Genomic DNA, 19,116 nt, shown 5'->3' on the forward strand with positions numbered 1-19,116 from the left:
ACGGGCTTGTTCAATGGTAAAAACACAGTGTTTCTTTGTGTTAGGATTTTCCGGAGCGTCTACTCATTCAGCTTTGGTTAATAGATTAAAGCAAGTGCAACGTTTTGGTAAACATTTTTAAGATGTATGTATTTTATACATTAAGTTGGTGAACACGAATGTATGCTAAATAACTAGGGATTCCACAAAGCGAAACAAAATTTAGCCCAGCAAGACTTAGTGAGAAAATACTTGTGTATTTTTCTGGAAAATAGGTAAAGCTGAAAAACACCCTTTCAGGTGAGAAACGGTATTCTTGTAGCTATGACAGTAAGGTCCTGATAGATCAAGAAACCCACCGTAGTCAGAAAAAAAGGTGAAACAGAAGCTGATAGGGAATGTGTTTGGGCTGGCTAAGAATAGCAGCTGTATGGTACACAGGCTGCAATCTCTCACTCGCATTTCTGTCTAGAAGTAAGACTTATGCTGTAATAGGAGAAATTGCTGAAGGTTGAGGAACCTCAGTTCCACAGAAAATAGGCAACGCGCACTTTTATTTTTTTCATTAGGGCAAACAAATTGTTTTACCAAGTGAACTATCAATTGTTTAGACATGGGAATTGCAAGTAAAGGGCTGAAACAAGAAGGTACCAGCTGAGAATCTGCCCAGCAGGAGCACTGGAAGCCCAGCAGAAATGTTATTAAAAACCCCCCAATAATCAAAAACTTGCATTTCATAATGGAGAAAGAAATAAAATCTCCTGTAAAGTATGACAAGCTTTTCTGACCAATTAACCTATAGTAAAGGTGTTCTGACATGGCAAAAATTCAGAGGCAAAGACCACTAAGGACATGGGCTACTGAAGAAATTCTATAAAATTGATCGTATACTATACGGAGACCTTAGTCATCATTTTGTCTTATTGCAATGTCTCTTATTCCTTCAGTTCAGTTAAACCTGCAAACAATTCAGCCTCTAGAGCTTTAATATTTTTAAAGAGACACTCATGTACAGAAGATGTCTTAAGGTGTTTGTTCCGTCAGGCTGAGTTTGATATCCTTATTAAAAAATATATATGGCTCACTTGATGAGAAAATCTTCTTCAGAGAGAAGGATTTTTCTTCAGCTTAAAATCTGAAATATAAAATCAAGTATAAAAAAGTGAAGAGGCAAGTCATGAAGCAAGGGACAGAAAAGAAAAATGACCGTGAACATGTTCTACTGAAACTTCCGGTTTTTATGAGGAAAAGTAAAGCTAAATTTTCTGTTAGTGAGCTAATTAGATTTATTTATTATATTGAGGGATTTTGAGGGAAACCTGAAGAAATAACTTGAAGAAGAAAACTTATTTTGAAAGCTGCAATCATAAATGTATATCTTTTTGATGGAGTAATGAAGAGGTAAACAGAAAGGAGGCCGATGACCTTAGGGCTTGTATTTTAACCGGGAGCAGAAGATGCTTTAGCACATAAAAAATAAAAACAAACCATAGCACTCTTGAGTTTTAACTTGTTAAATAGCTGTGGTCAAACTCTGGCTGGTTTTGTTACGGGCACGGCTGGGCAGGCACTAGTAGCAAAATACTAACAGAGTGGTGGGCGAATACCGCGTGGACGAAGTTCTGGGCGCTGGAAGGGAGCACGTAGCGCTGCTTTTTGCACCCTGCCAACTGAAAGCACCAACAATTGCAGCACGTGGGGACAGCCGGGAACACAAGTTGGGAGCTGAAGATTTCAGCAGCATGCACGCTGATTCTTTCATACATGTATATAAGTGTGTGTATGTATATATTCAAAAAGCGCAAACAAAAGTCCTGAAATCCTGGAGCGTTACCCTGACTTGGTGAGATCTTCCATTTCCGTGCATCATTTCTAGCCTATCCCGTGCTGACATGTGTGGTGAGGAGTGACATCAGGCGCTGGCTGCCGGCCCGCCTGGTAGCAGGAGACGGTTGCGATGCGAGCCAGAGGACGAGCCGCAGAGCCCTCCCCGGGACAGGCATCAGGCAGATGGCCTGGCAGCCATCCTGCGCCGCCGACGGGCAGCCCGGCGTCTGGGGCCTCGTATTCGAATGACGGTACATATTTCATTTAACGTTTTCTAGCAGGCATTGGGAAGGGATGCACTCGTAGAGGATGGCTGTAGCATTCACAAGAAATGCTATAAACCAAGGCAAAGTTTTAAAAGCTGAAGCTTTGAGACATTCACCTTTAAGAAAGCTTGATGCAAATTTTTCCTTCATGTTAATAATAATTTTCCCTTTCAGTGGCAGCTGGGTCAAGATTTTTCTTTGGTGCTGCAATTTCCTACAAAAGAAATGTTTTCTAGGTACAGACTTGGAAGGAAAACAACATTATATTCTAAATTATTTTTTAAAAAGCTGCAGTTATCACAAAATCAAAAAGCGTGGACCTCAGACGCTGCCGCTGGAGTGGTTCATGGGAAGAATCCAGGTAAATATGAACTGGGCAGGTTAATCTTCCAGCTATTATTGTGAACTCTGATGCCAGATTTTGACTGCAAATATGAGTGGCGATGTGGCTGAAGCAGATCGAACAGGCAAAGGTCGCCTGTGTCTAAATAAGTGCAGTAGTGCCGCGGTGATTATTTTCACCTCGCCACTGTGATACATTGAGGGTGACGATAAATCCTCTGTTTGATGCGCACTTCCTGCTCGGAAAACTACATCCTACATCTTCTGCGCTGTCGTATTTTATCCCTGGGCAGAGGATTGGCTTTGGAGCACTGTTTGGTTAGATGAGGATCTTGCTGATAAGGCGTATGAGTGGTGCTTGCAAGACAGCCGTTCAATTTTCAGATACATCACTGAACTTCAGTATGATTTTGAACCAGTTCTATATGAGCTTCATCAATAAAATGCTTGATCATCAAAAGTAGGAAACAGTAAGTGATCATTCAGCAAATCTGGAAGATGGATGCAATTAATCAGATAGAAAATGCCAGGCTTTATATTGTTCCATTCGATTACGATGGGTGATGTGATGAAATAAAAGGTCATCACTGGTATTACAATCTCTTACAGGTTTTTTAATAGAAATATTCTGTAAGAAGATTTTAAAATATATGCACTTGTCGAGTACCACATAATGAGGTAATACTGAGTACCGTATGCTGCATAAAAAAGAGAAACTCAATCTGGCCAACGAAATTCGAAGAGAAATGGATTATATCCACAGAAACCTGAGCATATATTTAACTCTGCAATAGCCATAGCAAGCAGAGATTTTCGATGTCTTGTAAGAAGGTGAGCAAAAGTAAGGTTTGGCTGCACTGGTTTTCATTAGGATTTACATGCCCAGCAACATGAAGATCCCATCCAAGAAGAACTAAGTTTATTTTTATGTTGGAAAAGCAGAGCCTTATTTTACCATATTGCAGGACATGTTTACTACCAAGCCTGCTTAAAAAAAAATTAAAAACATGAAGTCAGATTTTCAGCTGTGCAGAACTTTGCCTGAGGGGGATGACAGGAATGAAAACATGGCTCTATGTCATCTTTTGCTGCAGAACTCTGTACTTTCCTGAGTAGTATAATTCTGACTTAAAATCTGCTCTTGAATATTAATCTCCTCTCTTCCTCACTACAGAGTGGACTGGCCATTTTACTGATGATGTTATCATTATTTCCAACTCCAGAATTCCTTTTTAAGAGTTAAAATACTAAATACTAAGATACTGAAATTGAGAATAAATACTTCAATAATATGTTGCAATCACTTGCTGTGGTTGTTAAAGTAAGATTTAATGCATTGCAGAAAAGGAATGGAAGAAATCGTAAAAGAGCATTTCTTCATGAAGCTCTGGTGTGCAAAACTATTAAAATTATGACCTGGGAACCATAATTTTATTTGTCCCTTTAGCCTTAAATGATCCAAAATGATCTGCCTTCCTTGTTTACCACAAAACATCATGAATTCAGAAACAGATGATATATCAAATGTCAGCTAGAAACTGAAACACAGGAGGTTCTGTCCAAACATAAGGAAAAACATTTTTCCGGTGAGGATGATTGAGCACTGACAGAGGTTGCCCAGAGAGGCTGTGGAGTCTCCACCCTTGGAGATATTCAGAAGCCATTTGGGCATGGTCCTGGGCAACCTGCTGTGGGGGACCCTGCTTGAGCAGGGAGGTTGGACCAGATGACCTCCAGAGGTGCCTTCCAACCTCAGCCATTCTGTCATTCTGTGAATACTTATCTAATCTAATCTACCAAAAGTTGAGACCGGCTCTGTATCTTCATAGATAGAACATGAAAGAAATGAAGTAAATCAGTTTATTTTAGCCCTGCTAAAATGATAGAAAATCTGGGAATTTCAGTTCATTTAATTTACTTTACAAACTCACTAAATATGGCACACAACAATCCGCAGTCCCAAACCTGAAATTTTCCAAGGTTAAAGTGACAAAACTGCAGAAAGTCAGGCCATTCTGCCAGTTGAGTACTTTGCCTACACCAGTCATTGTTTTATTGTTAGCTCTTTCCTTGCTAGAATGTTAGAATTCCCCAAAATATATTTAAGTAAAGCAGGTGTTTGTTGGCGTTTGCCACTGATGCTTGTAGGAGAAAGGGGTCTTCTGGGGGGCCGTAAGGATCAGTGAACTCTCACTCTACAGTCTTGGCAACGCTGTATCACATCTATTTTATTTGAGTTTCTGATCCATTTTGACAACCTCTTACATATTCCTGTCTTAAAGGTCAAACCTGCTTCTAGCCAGCGATAACTGACAAATGAAAATATCGGTGTTTTAGAAAAATGACAACCATAATAGGTTAATCTCATCTTTATCAACTGAACTTGATAGGATGCTCTTGAAAAGTGATTGGGGATATTCACCATGAGCATTTCTGAGTCTGTGAAAAGCTCAACTTAAGCTTCCGTTATAACAGACTGTAAAACCGATCAATGCGATATCTGAAAAATATTGGTGGATCAAGGCAGATGCCAAGTTTTCACAGTCACTTAGGATTACTCTGTCAATGAACTTGACTGCATAACTGAATCTGCAAAGGTGCCCTCCAGAACAGAACAGTTTTTTAAAGGACGTTACTGTCAAAAGAGCTCAAAAAAAAGTACATTGTATTTTTCTAATATGTGTTTCTGGATCTGAATAATAGACAAAGGAATTTTAAAATGTCTTGAAGAAAACATGAACAAAGTCAGTATATTTCAGGTACGTCCATAGTGGCATTGCAGGTTTAGCTGGTGTCTTTGCTTTAGTAAAATTAATACGAATACAAAGATTGAGAACAGGGACGATTGGCATAAGGAACAGGAAAACTAAATGGCCCGCAATTCTTGATGAGAAACATCTCTAGGAACGATGGTTCACTGTTTCCCACAGTTCAAGAGCTAAGGGTCACCAGATGACATTACCACGTGACGGGTTGAAAAATGAGAGGTACTTAACCCACTGAACGCACCACCATGGGCTGCTGCTGATGCAGGAAGCTCACATGAATTCAAAGAGCAATCAATCAGATATTCATGGGAAGAAAAAAAAAACAAACCTTATTAAAGAGAAATCTCTGCTATGACCCAGTAAATTTCCAAGAAAAAGAGGACTGTATCCTGGGAGAGACCAGGCCAGTCCTCACAATAATGTGGTTGTAGCCTTAAGCTCTCCAGACATCTCTTACGGGTCGCTGCCAGGGACTCGTTACTGGGCTAGGCAGACCCAATGACATGGCTACATATTTTTCCTGGCTTCTCGTAGCTGTATTTTACTGCTGTGATTTAGGATCCTAGATGACACCCACTAAATTACAGCTTTTGTGTAGGAAAACACGTTCCTTTTATGCTGAGTATGAAATAGTCCATCTGTTGGGAAAAAAAAATTTGTAATTTACATAAATATTCTTAAAAGGTACTTTCCCTCCAGTATGCCTGTTTGTCTGTGTTCCTCAATAGCCAAACGAGTTTGGGGATATAGAATCATAGAATCATTTAGATTGGAAAAGACCCTTAAGGTCACCAAGTCCAACCGTAAATATGTTTGCCCTTTGCCATGATCAGAAGGGAACTTGAATAATTTTTTTTTTTTTTGAGTCTTTGAAATAAACTGATAGGACATCTCCATCCCTTATCATACCCAAACTTGCCATTTCACTCCCAATTTTTGCCAGGGTCCGAGCGTGGAACACAGAGCATCTCAGCATGATTTGTTTCTATAAGTGGGAATGAGAGTGGGAAGAGTCGAATTCAAATCGGAAGGGATTTCTCTCAAAATTTAACATGCTTTTAAAGGTTCTAGAAATAACAGTGTTTCATAGCCGCGTCTACCCTTGATATAATCTTGCCCTGATTCAGAAAAATGACTAAGCATGTGTTCAATTTGAAACGTGCCCATGTTTTTTCAGCCAAGAGAAAAAAAAAGGAAAACACTGAAGTAAATGCCTGCACGTACAATGACACATTTCGCCATTGGGTATGTATGTTTCCGTTGTTCTGCAGAAGTTGTCCTAAAAGTAGCCTCAAAAGGACAGATAATATTTTTGTATCAAACGGGGTTTGGGCTGCCCACGAAGATAATATGGTGCTGGGTCTTGTGGGTGCTGTGCACCTCAGGGTCTTCAAAGTCTAGGCCAGCTCAGGAGGGATGTAACACGTCATCCCGTCTGCAATATATTCGCTTTGAAAGCTGAGAAAGAAAATGCAGAATTTAAAAAAAAAAAAAAATAATCTAACTGTAAAGGATCAATCTAAAAATGGTATACAGAAAAAATTAAGTATGCCACTTCATAAATAATATTAAAGAAAACAAACAGTAAATTGAAATTATTCTTTACGAATGCAGTTCAGAAAGAGTTACTGTCAGAGCTGTACCCTTCTGCTGCAAAAAGCAGTCATTGTAGATGCTGTAAAAATGCTGAATACAATTTATAGATTCACTTTTATTATCTTAAGATGACACTAACATGGTACCATGATTATTAATTATAACAGTGTAAAAACCATCTGTGACTTGGCTTCTCTTTATTGACAGGAAAGATGTGCTGAACGCTGCAGTAACGTATGGATAGTTTCATTCACCACTATATTACTCCAATTTTCAACCGATGTAACATAATATCACAGCAGCATGAATATGAAGTACCGCAGCGGGGAGTCAGTCCTCTTCTCTGCATTATTCCAGAACAATAAGCAGATGACATATGGGTAATAGCATTATGTTCTCTCGGAGAGATGGTAAAATGTAAAATAAGAAACAGCATCTTTTAAGCAGTTCCACAAAGTTTAATTTTAAAGGTGTGATCTTACAGCTGTCCAGCAGATGCCCACTAAATATTAGAAAGGCAAATGGTGGCAGTCCAGGTCGCCCTCCCGGTAACTGGGCAGTCTGGACGGTCTAAAGCGAATTCCTCTCCTTGTCTAAGTCAATTGCAAATTGGGCGTGGGTGTTGATTTGGATGGGGGAATAACTTCATCCTCCAAGTACTCTTCTGGGCAGTCTATCACAATTACTCACAGTCTGCACTTCACATTGCTTAGAGAAGTGCCAAAGCTAAAACCAGACCTTAATCTGACTAAATAAATTTAATAATCTCCTGCTTTAATTTTTTTTTTTTTTTTTGAGGAAATCCTAATTGACTTTGGTTTTACATAACCAGAGTTAATCCAAAATACATCTCTTCAGGCCACTTTCAGTCCTTGTATAGATCATAAACCACTTTTTTTTTTTCTTAAGTCTTTCTCCTTGCTAGTAAAAAAATGAAAGGCGTGAGAGATACTGTTAAGTGGAGCTCAGCGAAGGCCAATTGCAAAGTTCTTCGCTATCACCTTGGAAATAATGAGGGAAAATATTGCCCAACAGATGGAAGATTGAACTGATGAAGATGCCTTGTGAGGAATGTATAAGGAATTATTACATACAGAAACCAAGTGTGTATTGAGGATGTAACCTGGAGATTCACTATAGACATTTTCCCCAAACGTAGGAAGAAGCATGTTCTAATATTATTAGAGATTATTAGTGTTGCTATTATTACTGCTGTTATCATTATAACTTTCACCCCAGGGCTCGGGTCTGCAACAACAACAATTTCTACAAGGTTATATCAGGATTGCTGAACGTTTCCTTTTCTGCTCAGTGATGCTCAACAGTCTTATTTCTGGTCAAAATAATTTTGGTGGGAACTATGAAGCATAAAAATAACGAGACCAATTTTCATAAAGACATTCCCTTGTGAATGCAGTGTGCAATCACAGCAGAGCAGTGGCAGCATCTCACCGTTTGTGCTTCCAAAGCAAAAAGTGTTAATGGTGCTGAAAAAACACCCTGGTTGAATCTGTGTCCAGTTCAGGTCATCCTTGCTGAGGAAAGAAGAATTCAAACAAAAATATTATCATTGAAGGGCTACTAGGATTTTAAGTAGAAATGAAAGTCTATGATTCTGAAATACATTCAGAAAGTTGAGTTTGGTAGAGGCAGTCTAAAAAGGGATGTGCATCCTTTTTAATACGTATGTTGTAGGAAGAAGTGTGCAAGGTAAAAGACAAGCTGGCAAATTAAATACAATTTGGGGAGAAAATCAGAAAAGCAGTTTACTGATACCTCTGGACTGGCCTTCTAATTTCTGCAATGATGGAAAATATTTTAAGATGGATCTTGAGAAGGTCCCGGTGGGTCTAGCTTGACACTGGTGGTACTGGCGTCCTGCAGACTGGCTTTGGCCACCCAGAAGCTGCTATCCATTTCTGTATGTTCTAAAGCACAGTCGTTGGTGAAGGCTGTGCAGCCAGACATGTACGTGCTCAGGTTTGTGCCCATGGTTGGCTTTTGGTCCAGTTCCAAAGGGACCCTGGGACGTGGTCCCACTCAAATGCTTTTTTTTCTATCGACAGCTATGGCACAGCTCTGAAAGATTTCTAACGTCAACCAGTCTCTTTTCTTTCTCTCAGGGACCTAAATGAGCCTCAGTTTCTAGCAAGAAGGGGATTACAGCAAACGGTGTTCTTTCTCCCGTTATTGGATTCCCAGCTGTAGAAAGAATTAAGCAATGAGGTGAAATAATTGTTTAAAATTACTGAAAATGAATCTTGATCACAACCTCAAAACTGAGAATCATGATCATTATATTTGCATTCTCATGAATGTACATGAAGTTATTGTTGTGTACCAGAGTATATATTTGTGTATTAACTTTATCAAATTTACGTGTTTGTGATATCTCAGTGAGCATGAAATGTAGTTACTTGGTTGCACCTGTTCGTAATAATTGGATTCAATATTCATGAATGATTTTCCAGTAACCATGTGCATGAGCAACGATCGTTAAGACAGGCTTCCCGCTCCCCAGATGTTGTACTGCAAGTGATCTGTGAGCCCTGTGAAAACAAAGGTTTATAAAATATCAGCTGACATTTTGAAATGTATGCGCAGGTGATATTGCTCCTCTTGGCCAGGGTAACAAATCCCTGCTTGTTTACAGATGGGAATTCGCCTCCATGTAGCAATTAGGAATGATGGTAAATTGAAAGGGATGCTATCTAAATTAAAAAAGATCACGCTCAAACTAACAACTGTTAAGTGAGCTGAACCAGAAGCAGCCTGGAAAAGGCAGAGGATGAAAATATTGAAAGTTAAATGTGCCAAGACTGGCAAAAGTTGAAAAGCAAAAATCCAAGCAAGCAGAAGAAAACACAAACCTCGAAGATAAGAGGATTAATTTACCTTGTAGTAATAAAATAAATAGGTTGTCTTCCAAGAGACCTTTGTTTATCCCTGGGTTTACCTGTCCTCATCCAGAAATATTTAAAAGGTCGTGGGCCAAACGAGAATACTGTGTGATAGTACTGGCAGGAGCAGCACCGCAGGTTAGATGAGAGCGTGTAGCTAGGGGACGTGTCCACGCAGGGCGTGAGGTGAAGGTGGCCAGGGACACCGGCATTCGTACACCCCGCTCCTGTCAGATTACAAATCTTTATTTAAATCTCACCTGTCGGTTCCTGTTAGATCAGATTATTATAATCCCTATACTTGGTGAAATGGCGCCCAAACAATATTTCTATTCTCAATTTGTCTAGTTCATCTTTTCCTGATAACTGTCATGGGTCAGATGTAAGTAATTACTTAAAGATGGAGATACGCTGTCTAAGAAACCCAGTGTCCAGGCTGGAAGATCACTCACAGTAAAATTTGCATTGCTCTAAACACATTCCGGTTATCAACACTGTGGATGAAAAATAAATATTAGATATTAAATTTCATATTAAGGTTTGGTAGCCACACATGTACTGCACGGAGGAGCTATTCCTCGATGCGGCATGAGCCAGCTGTGGCCACGTCGCCACGCAAGAGTGGACTCCAGCACGGCCTTCCTTCACTCTGTTTGAAATCAGGAAGAACACGAGTCTTTCATTAACTTCAGAAGGCTTTCAGCAGGTGCTCAGCTGCCTTACGGTATGTACTGAGGGAAGTCTTCAGTCCTAAAAGTACGTCGTAGTGCTGCTGGCTAATTAGAAACTGGCACAGCTGAGTCACAGCGGGGCTGAAACCGAATATCCAGGATATTATCCAATGGCTTTTACTAAAAATGTGACAGTCATGGGATCGCTTTGTGTAAAGCAAGCAGAGTTGCCCACGAACAGGTGTGCGTGTTTGCAGCGATTACATTCGGCACCGTGGCTAGCAGGTTGCGCATCGTCGATGCCTGAAGATCAGGATGAAAAAAAACCCAGTCTTTTTCTCCTCTCCTTCCACCTCTGCTTAGGTTAGCATCTTTCTGTTTGGGATTTCCTGGGTAGAAGTACGCATCTAATACACCGGTAGTTAGCCCAGTGTTTATAAGATATATTGGATTTACTGCAAATGAACAGATGATGTCCAGTAAGGCCAGTATTTCTGGAAGAGTATACTGACTTCTTGCAATTGATTTGTACAGGCAAGTCACACGTTTCTGGACTGAGCTTGGCTTGTAGAGTTCCTGTGATTCCTCTTAGTTAAATGCCAAACCTCATTGCAGATAACATTTCCTATCGGGGGGGGAAAAAAAAAAAAGAAGATGCCATGAGATGCATCCAAATTTAGGATAGCCCTTTCTAGGACAATAGCATATTGTAAAAGTATAGAAAACTTACAGGGTTTGCCTTGCACATGTTGAATGAGTGTCTGGACGTGTCTAAATTGTTCCACCAACCTTTCAATGTCCTCTGAATCGCATCTGATCCAGCATCAGATGGTACAGGGAGCAGGCAATTCCCACGGAGGTGCACAGTTTGAAAGACCATATAAACAGCTGAGGTTTGGCTCACCTCTGCTTTACTCTAACTTCACTTTGCTGTGATTCCACTGAAAAAAAAGCAGACATACCAGGAGGATCTAAAATGACACATAGGTTGATCCAAGAGCAGCAAAAAGTAGGAAAAAGACGCTTTAACCCCACGGACTGCTGTTTCCTCGTGTTCTAAGAAAGGGCAAAGCAAGCTTAAGCGGTAATTTCTGTTTTGGTGACGTTTTACAACAATGTGTACTTTCTACAGGTGAAGACTTGGAAAAAAGAACAGCTCCATTTTGAGATCTGATGAAGACCAAAGCAATTAGCAGTCGGTTCCTTGGATAAGCAGGCGGTCAGGGTAAGCCTGCACACTGGGGAAATTCCAGAAATGCCAGAAATTCCAAAATCCCAGTGACCCTGCTGGGATTACACAGAATATCTAATACAATGGTTATCAGTTACTTATGGACGCAGAAAGCTCTAGAAATTGAAATAATATTTAATTAAGCAATTGGCCTTTACGTTGGCAAAGAGATTTCTTTTTTTCTTTCCTCTGCTTTAATGCGATTTCCCCTTAACAAGAGTGGTCAGAGTCCATAGAAATGAACAGCACGGAGAGCAGACCCAAGTTGTGCTACATAGGCAACTACAGAAAACTGTCAGTTTATTCAAAAAAGAAGAGGAAAAAGAGTTTTCCAGAAGGATATCCAAGTTTGGCTTTTTACCTAAGTGCCATGCCAAACATGCAGTCTATTTTTTTGTCCCTCGTTAGCTATATTTTTGGCTCACAAATATAAGTACTGACAAAATAAATGTTCTTAAAGAACACAGCTATGTATTGGTCCCGAATTTTGAAAACTCATGAGTTTCAGAGCCACAACTGACCTCCGATTCAGTATTCATCATTTTTGAAAACTATTCATGAATTGTATCAACTTGTTTCACAGCTTCGGCTCCAAAAATTAGGAACTTTAGATCGTACAGAATGATGAAGGAACGGAATGCAATTTGTTTTGCCGTTATCTGTTTGATAAAAATGTGTCCCATGCTAATGTCATGAAAAAAGATGACAGCAGGCTTTAACACAAAAAAGCAGAACAGGTTAGATTTAGGTTATGGTAACGAGATTAGACTGAGACAAAATAGAAGATAATACAAGTAGAAGATCATGTGGATAAATACAGGGATTTCTGTAATGGAAAGCTAAATATGCAACGATCGCGTATCGTTTCCAATTTATCACTTTCATCTCCTTCTGCTTTTGAAATCTAGTTAGTAGTATAATATTGGCCTAGAGTTTTAAGGAAGAAAATGTCAGCAGGCATTATTAATCTTATTTATATAAAATAGTATAAAAAAAAAGTAAAGGAAAACAGCATTGTTTGTTTTGAAGCCTGCAGACACTGTGGTTATTTTGCATAATGCATATTGATATCAGTTGCTGTGGTTTTTTTAAACCTAAAATGAATATCAAACGCTTACGGCCAGTGTCTTAATAGTGCTGGAGGAACACAGAGCGAGTTCTGCACCTCACTAACAGCATCGCTGGCTGCCCACGTGGCTCCGCGTAACGCAGGCAGTGCCAGGCTCCGCGTGGGCACTCACATCTTTCTCCCTCTCTTTGCAAAGCCTGCTGGGCTTCAGGAGAAAGGTGCCCCCAAATGAATTTTACAGGATCATCGAATGGTTTGGGTTGGAAGGGACCTTTAAAGGTCACCTAGTCCAACCCTCCTGCAATGAGCAGGGACCTCTTCAACTCCATCAGGTTGCTCAGAGCCCCGTCCAACCTGACCTTGAATCTTTCCAGGGATGGGGCATCTACCACCTCTCTGGGCAGCCTGTGCCAGTGGTTCACATCACATGAAGTCATAGCCGCGAACCTTTGTCCGTAAATCAATGTCTGGAGCTGCTGCCACCACCCCGTCACAGATGGCATCCCATCCCATCCCATCCCACGTACTTGGTGTCTTGTAAGGGCGAGCTCCTCCGAGTGCCTGTTTCCCACGGGCGTTTCGCTGTCTGTGCTGGCTGGCAAACGGCTCTTTGTCAAAGAGGTATTAAGGAAACCACACGTGGGCCTTGTGGTTCCATTTACTACCATTGTAAGAACGGTGTGAGAAGCAATACAGTGAGGTCAGACGTCTTTTGCACAATTTCTAGTAAAAGGAAGGCCGTGCTGTTTTTTCTCAACTGTACCTTAGCAGTGGCCAGCCCACTTGTGGGGTTCTGTTTGAAAAAGGGTCCTGACATTTTCTGTCGAAAATGGAGCTATTGCACTCTATTTTATTTTGAGGGGAAAAAAAAGTCTTGGTTTCTTTTGTAGCTATGTAAACCTTGTTTACATGAAACATAGCTCCCCACGTTTTTGTGTGGTCTGCTTTTTTTTTTTTTTACAGTAATGCTCTAAGCAGAAGGGAAAAATGCTCTGCAGTTCTCCAGAACTGTGAAATACTAAATAACTTTTTCTCATTGTTTGTTTTAATTTCTAGAGATTTTGCTAAAAGCATTAAAGATCAAAATTCTTTTTTTTCATTATTGATAGAGGGTATATTTTTCGCTAGAGGAGACTAGCAGGATCTGTAAGTTATATTCATTTTGACGTTCTGTCAAGTTTTTTAACCTACTTTTGCGTTGTTTTCATCTGTGGACACTGAGATAAATGAAATGCAACCCATTCCACTATCTCATACAGAAATTCAGATGCCAATTTCAAGCAGTAAACATCTGATCTTTTTAGGTGTTGAAAATAACAACCCCTCTTAAAACTGTTCCATCTGAGTTATTTTGAACTTTTTCTCTGGCACCTCATCTCGCACTGGCTCACATAAGTCTCGCACTTCTCGATGTATTGGAAACAATAAATTCAATGTGACTTTGTGAAGAGAAATTGATAGACTGATTATAGTGTGCCAGCTCAACGTTCAGCAATGAGCCAACCAGTTTTCCTCACTGCCGCTTGCTTAAGGGAGAAATTCACACGTCGGAAAACTTCAGATAGCATAATGTACATAATGTAACTTTAAATATTCTCTCTCCTGCTTTCTTAGTAATATATGCTAACACAGTAATGTTTACATTAGGGATGGGCTTGAGCTACAAACAGCAGATTCAGATTTTGCTTTCATCTAGAAACTTGCAAGATTTTAAGATGAACTTATATCACAGTCCCAAACAGCATATGTGATGGGGAAAAAAAAAATCCCATTGAGAAAAGAAAAATATAGCTATTCTATAGTCTTTGGTGGATGCAATTCTGGACTAACAGACTTAAACAGTGGAACTGTAGGAATTATAATTTATTTTATAGCTTTTCAATAATGTTTCTCAGTATTATTGCGTAGTTCCACTTATACAAAGACTGTAAGCTCTGAATTTCTCTTTAGCTTTCTATGCATGCTGAATATTTTGAAGATTTTAAAATGAAACGAAATGTAGTTTGCTAGCGCTTGGCAGACCCTTAAGCTTGGAAAAACATGGAAAGAGCAGCCTGGTTAACTCAAGCAGAAATTGCCCTAACGGGACGACATCTGATTCTTCAAGGTTTTAAAAGCAGCTGTCTCGGTGGATACCTCCCAGACAGACTCACTCCAAGTGCTACGGGACAATTCAGAGGTGCAGAGTGATCTGAAAAACCACTAAATTGGAGGCAAAGTTGGGGGGAAAAAAAAAAAAAAAAAAGACTGGGTGATTTTTCTCTTCTGGGGGATGGGAATCATGAGTTACACAAGTTGGGTTAAGGCCAAGTTTTCCTTCAAAAGTATACAGAAATAGAAAATATGCATTTCATGTTCAAATTAAGAAAAACAGATTTTTAGGGGATGAAAAACAGTAGGAAAGACTGCTTGAAAATCAGAGACAATTAAGGGAAACAGGGACGTCTTACTGAACGTCTTTAGCTGCAGTAAGGAGATGTGCTACAGTGCAAACTACACCTCCTCCTTGCATTCAGGGACCATCCAAAGCCCCAGAAGAAGAAGCTCGGTCTCTGCTATGCACAGCGATAAGTTTATGGGGTTCAGGGGGAAGAAACCTGCAGGGAAATGGGGTACCCAAAATGGTACCCTACCATCTGTACCCCCTGTCCCCCCCGCAGATGTGTGGGGTGATACAGCGATGCTGGAAGAGTCCTTGGCGCTCAGCTGCGCTCTGCAGCGGGAAGAGGCAGCGAGGGACGTGCTCTCGTGGGTTTTCGAGCCGGATCCGACGCTCTCTCCGAAAACCACCACGGGGAGCAGCACGGGGGGTGCACGCGGAGCCTGGCTATGCCGCCTGCTGTGGCGCACATCTGTATTTACTGGTGTCTGGCTGTTGCCCCAGTGGCACACGTCGTACGGACCAGCGGCAGCGTTCTGCCTGTTTCTTGCCTTCTTACCTCTTTTGAAAACCAGCTGCAGAGGACGCCAGTCGGGGCTGAGCGGTGGACTTTCAAAAATTTCAGTTTCACATACTGAAAAATGTTTTAATACTTTTGTTGTCATCTTCAGCTGAGTGTGTGGAATGGGGTGGCAGATGCGTACAGTCAAACAACCCTTCTCACGTGCATCTGGGATGCTTATGCCACTGAGTTTGGGTCAACTACTATGCAGCTGTTGCTGGCTAAGCGTGGTCACCAGGCCCGTGCAGAGCAGTTCTGTTAGATAAAAATCACAAAGCTACAGAGAGTGATTGAAAAGTTGGGATTTTTTTGGTTTGGTGTTTGTTGGGTTTGGGGTTTTTTTTTTTCCTTATTAAGGAAACACATTTAGAAAATTTCAAATGGCTCACGTCTCATCAGAGGGTCGCATAATTTATCTACAGCCACTTGGTTTCCAAACGTGAGACAACACAAAGGTCAGTAAGATGAGCATCCCACCCGAAATGTGGCATTATGCATTAATTTCTTCAGTTACATATATGGTGCCTATGGTATAGATGTAAAACTGTATGGTGAGCTTTTAGTGCTTCTGCAGTGACAGTGGATGAAGACACAGTGCCTGCAGTTTTGGTGGTATCCTACGCAGCTGACTTGTCAGATCGCCTAAATGTGCTGGTGCCGCGTAACATATCACTATCAGCGACTCCTTCAATTCTTCTTCATAATTGAAATAACAATAATAGTCTAGCATATGGAAGCATGCTGAGTTCATTTGTAGGAAACATTTTCAAATATTACTGAAAAAAACTAGCTAAAAAAAATTTCCTGTGTGATTGATTGCAAATGCGCACACATGTTCTGTGCGAACGCTGCTCTGAAAACGCGCACATGTGTCTTCTCAACTCTTAGAGGAGGTAAAATAGCCAGCACTCTCTGGTGTTTACGCTGCCAATATTTAATATAGGTGATAGCTCCCATTCTTCTTCCCTTATTAAATGCTGTCCTTAATCTCAATCTGAATTATTGGCGTACACTCCAAAACAGGATGAATGCAGGACTCCTGAGAGTGACGGATGACCTTGGTGCTCCAGTTCTGGGTGCCCCGCATGGCACTTACGTAGATAGATCTGGCTTTCCGTCTGTTGAGCATTTAAACTTTGTAAACATTTTGCAGAGATCTGTGGCTTAGTCTCCTCAAATATATGCCACATAACCTCTACTTTTTGTTTTCAAGCATAATGGTAAATAAGGTTAACAACATACCTACCAACCCCTTCTCTCACTTTTTTGTTTTCCTTTTAAGTTATTTTAAGTGTCTGATCTTTCAGTCTCAATATCACAGTGGCATAAGGATCTGCTTTGGCTGTTTGCTTTGTGCCGTTATATTTAATGTGTTTAGAATGACCTTCTACCTCCATTAAATTACGTATGATCTTGTTTCTCAGCGGGGCCATTTATGATCATTTGTCTCAGATTTTATGTATTGCTTTTCATTGTCCATCTCAGAAATTGTCCTACTTGCACTGAATAAAAAGTGACAAGAAGTGATGGAGTACATTGTTAGAAACACTTTGGGGATTCTTGATTCCAGAAATTTTAGTTTATGAGTCCCGTAATGTGTTTTTTTAAACTTGTGTTTGGATGCTACGCTGTCACTAAAAAAAGTGGTCCCCGCCCAGCTTCACTTGCCTTATTTTCCAGGGAAGACCGTGCTGCCAGGACTGGGAAGAGATAGGAGACCACAAAAAGGAAAGGAAGATACCTCCCAAGTGAGAGGCATTTAAAAAGGCGCAATGAAGAAGAGCAGGGGAAGGGTCTTCAGTGAAGGCTGCTGGAAGTGGGGCAGCCTTGTGACAAATCTCGCACTCCATCCGCATTGGGGAAACATTTGCCAACTCGCAGGTGAGTGAGCACCACAGAAAAGGTGACTCTTAGTGACTCTTCTGCTATCCCCTTCTCCGCATGCAAGCATTGCACGACGATGTTTAAGAGAGGGGATGGAGTATCGCTCTTAATACTGTGACATACTATGATGTTACTGTGGTGTTTAGAAACTCTTGAACGCAGCTCCTTCACAGAGAAGGCAAACGTCATCTAGACAGCCTAGTTTTGATGTGAATTTGCCAGTTTATAACTGTATTGCAAAGGCATGGCATGGCTAATGCGGGGACTCTCAAATGTTTTTCCGTCTACCCCGACACTGAAATAAAAAAAATGAAGTAAAAATCTGACTTCAGTTCTGTCACTTAGAAAGAGCGGACAGATCAATAGGAGGATCCCGTAGCGCTACGGCCGGGGGGGCCAGAGCCTTTCCTACACCCTCAGCAAGGTCTTGCTCCAGTCCCACACACCTCTTTAAAACCAGCGCCAGGCTCAGCGGGGGGTATTTCACGCACGTGTTCTCAGGCTGAACGTGTCTTCCGAGGGCTTGGGCTCTTTCTGCACCCCTGCAGAAGACTGAATTTTATCCAAGTGCCGACGATGTTCCCTGTACAGTCCAGTTTCCTGACTTGGGTGCATTTGGGAACCTCTACCTATTTGTATTTATTCTTGTCTTTTCTAGTATTCTCCACCACATTCATTGCTTGGAAAAGGTTACTCGGAACAGCCTGTCATCGCATTTTAGTAGTCTCTTGAATAAAACCCTGCTGGCTTTCTCTGCTTCCCAACGATTTGGTTTTGTTTTTCTATGACTGACAGCTCCATGCCTTGTGTTCGATAGCGACCGTTTGCAGAGCACATGTGAAAGAGAGTAAGTGGCATTTTTCCCTTTTGGTGTGTCAGCTTTAGTTCTTATTCGGAGCAAACTGAGGGAGCCCAATTACCGTGCCTCTGCATACCCAGACCAAGGCTGCACTGAGGCTCAGGGGAGACCTCATCGCGCTCCACAACTGCTGAAAGGAGGTCGTAGCCAGGTGGGGGTTGGTCTCTTCTTCCAAGTAACAAGCGATAGGACGAGAGGAAATGGCCTCGAGTTGCACCAGCGGAGGTTTAGATTGGATATTAGGAAAAATTTCCTCACCGAACAGGTTGTCAAGCACTGGAACAGGCTGCCCAAGGAAGTGGTGGAGTCACCGTCCCTGGAGGGATTTAAAAGACGTGTAGGTTAATGGTTGGACTCAATGATCTTACGGGTCTTTTCCAACCTAAATGATTCTATGAGCCTATGATTTTTTTTCTCTGTTTCATAAATTAAAATGCACAGTATGAACATAAATTAAGGGTTGCTTGTAAATATAAAAACCTGAAGCCACAGCCATAATAGACTTCAAACATGGAGAAAGTATCAATATCTTTTTTGTGTTCTATGCGATAACTGGCAAATCCAGAACTGCAGAATTAAAAAATAAATACATAAACAGACCAGTTTGAATACTGCAGCCTCAGGGATACAGTACGTAGGAAGAGAAGAAAAGCGTATCAGTCTTTGCAGATGCTTTTCTGATTCTATGAGGCCATATTAAGTAAACCTTGATACTGCTTTCCATTGCTCTTCAATGGGACCATGCAAGACAAAAGCAAACCTCAGTCAAAGGGTAAAAGTAC

At 40.9% G+C, this 19,116-nt stretch overlaps 1 long non-coding RNA gene across 3 annotated transcripts; it reads left to right on the forward strand.

Moving 5' to 3' along the window:
- The first annotated feature begins 1,593 nt into the window (after nucleotides 1-1,593).
- Nucleotides 1,594-18,618, forward strand: LOC129205890 (uncharacterized). 3 transcript variants are annotated; one of them, XR_008576906.1, is made up of 8 exons: nucleotides 1,594-2,057; nucleotides 2,247-2,433; nucleotides 6,986-7,158; nucleotides 7,688-7,881; nucleotides 8,902-9,004; nucleotides 11,482-11,574; nucleotides 17,272-17,472; nucleotides 18,134-18,618. It is a non-coding gene; the product is annotated as an uncharacterized LOC129205890 (long non-coding RNA). The 3 variants fall into 3 exon arrangements; XR_008576904.1 differs by having other exon boundaries at nucleotides 17,272-18,618; XR_008576905.1 differs by lacking the exon at nucleotides 8,902-9,004 and having other exon boundaries at nucleotides 17,272-18,618.
- The last annotated feature ends 498 nt before the right edge of the window (nucleotides 18,619-19,116 follow it).

Source organism: Grus americana, chromosome 4 (genome assembly GCF_028858705.1).
Source record: "Grus americana isolate bGruAme1 chromosome 4, bGruAme1.mat, whole genome shotgun sequence".
Lineage (NCBI taxonomy): Eukaryota > Metazoa > Chordata > Aves > Gruiformes > Gruidae > Grus > Grus americana.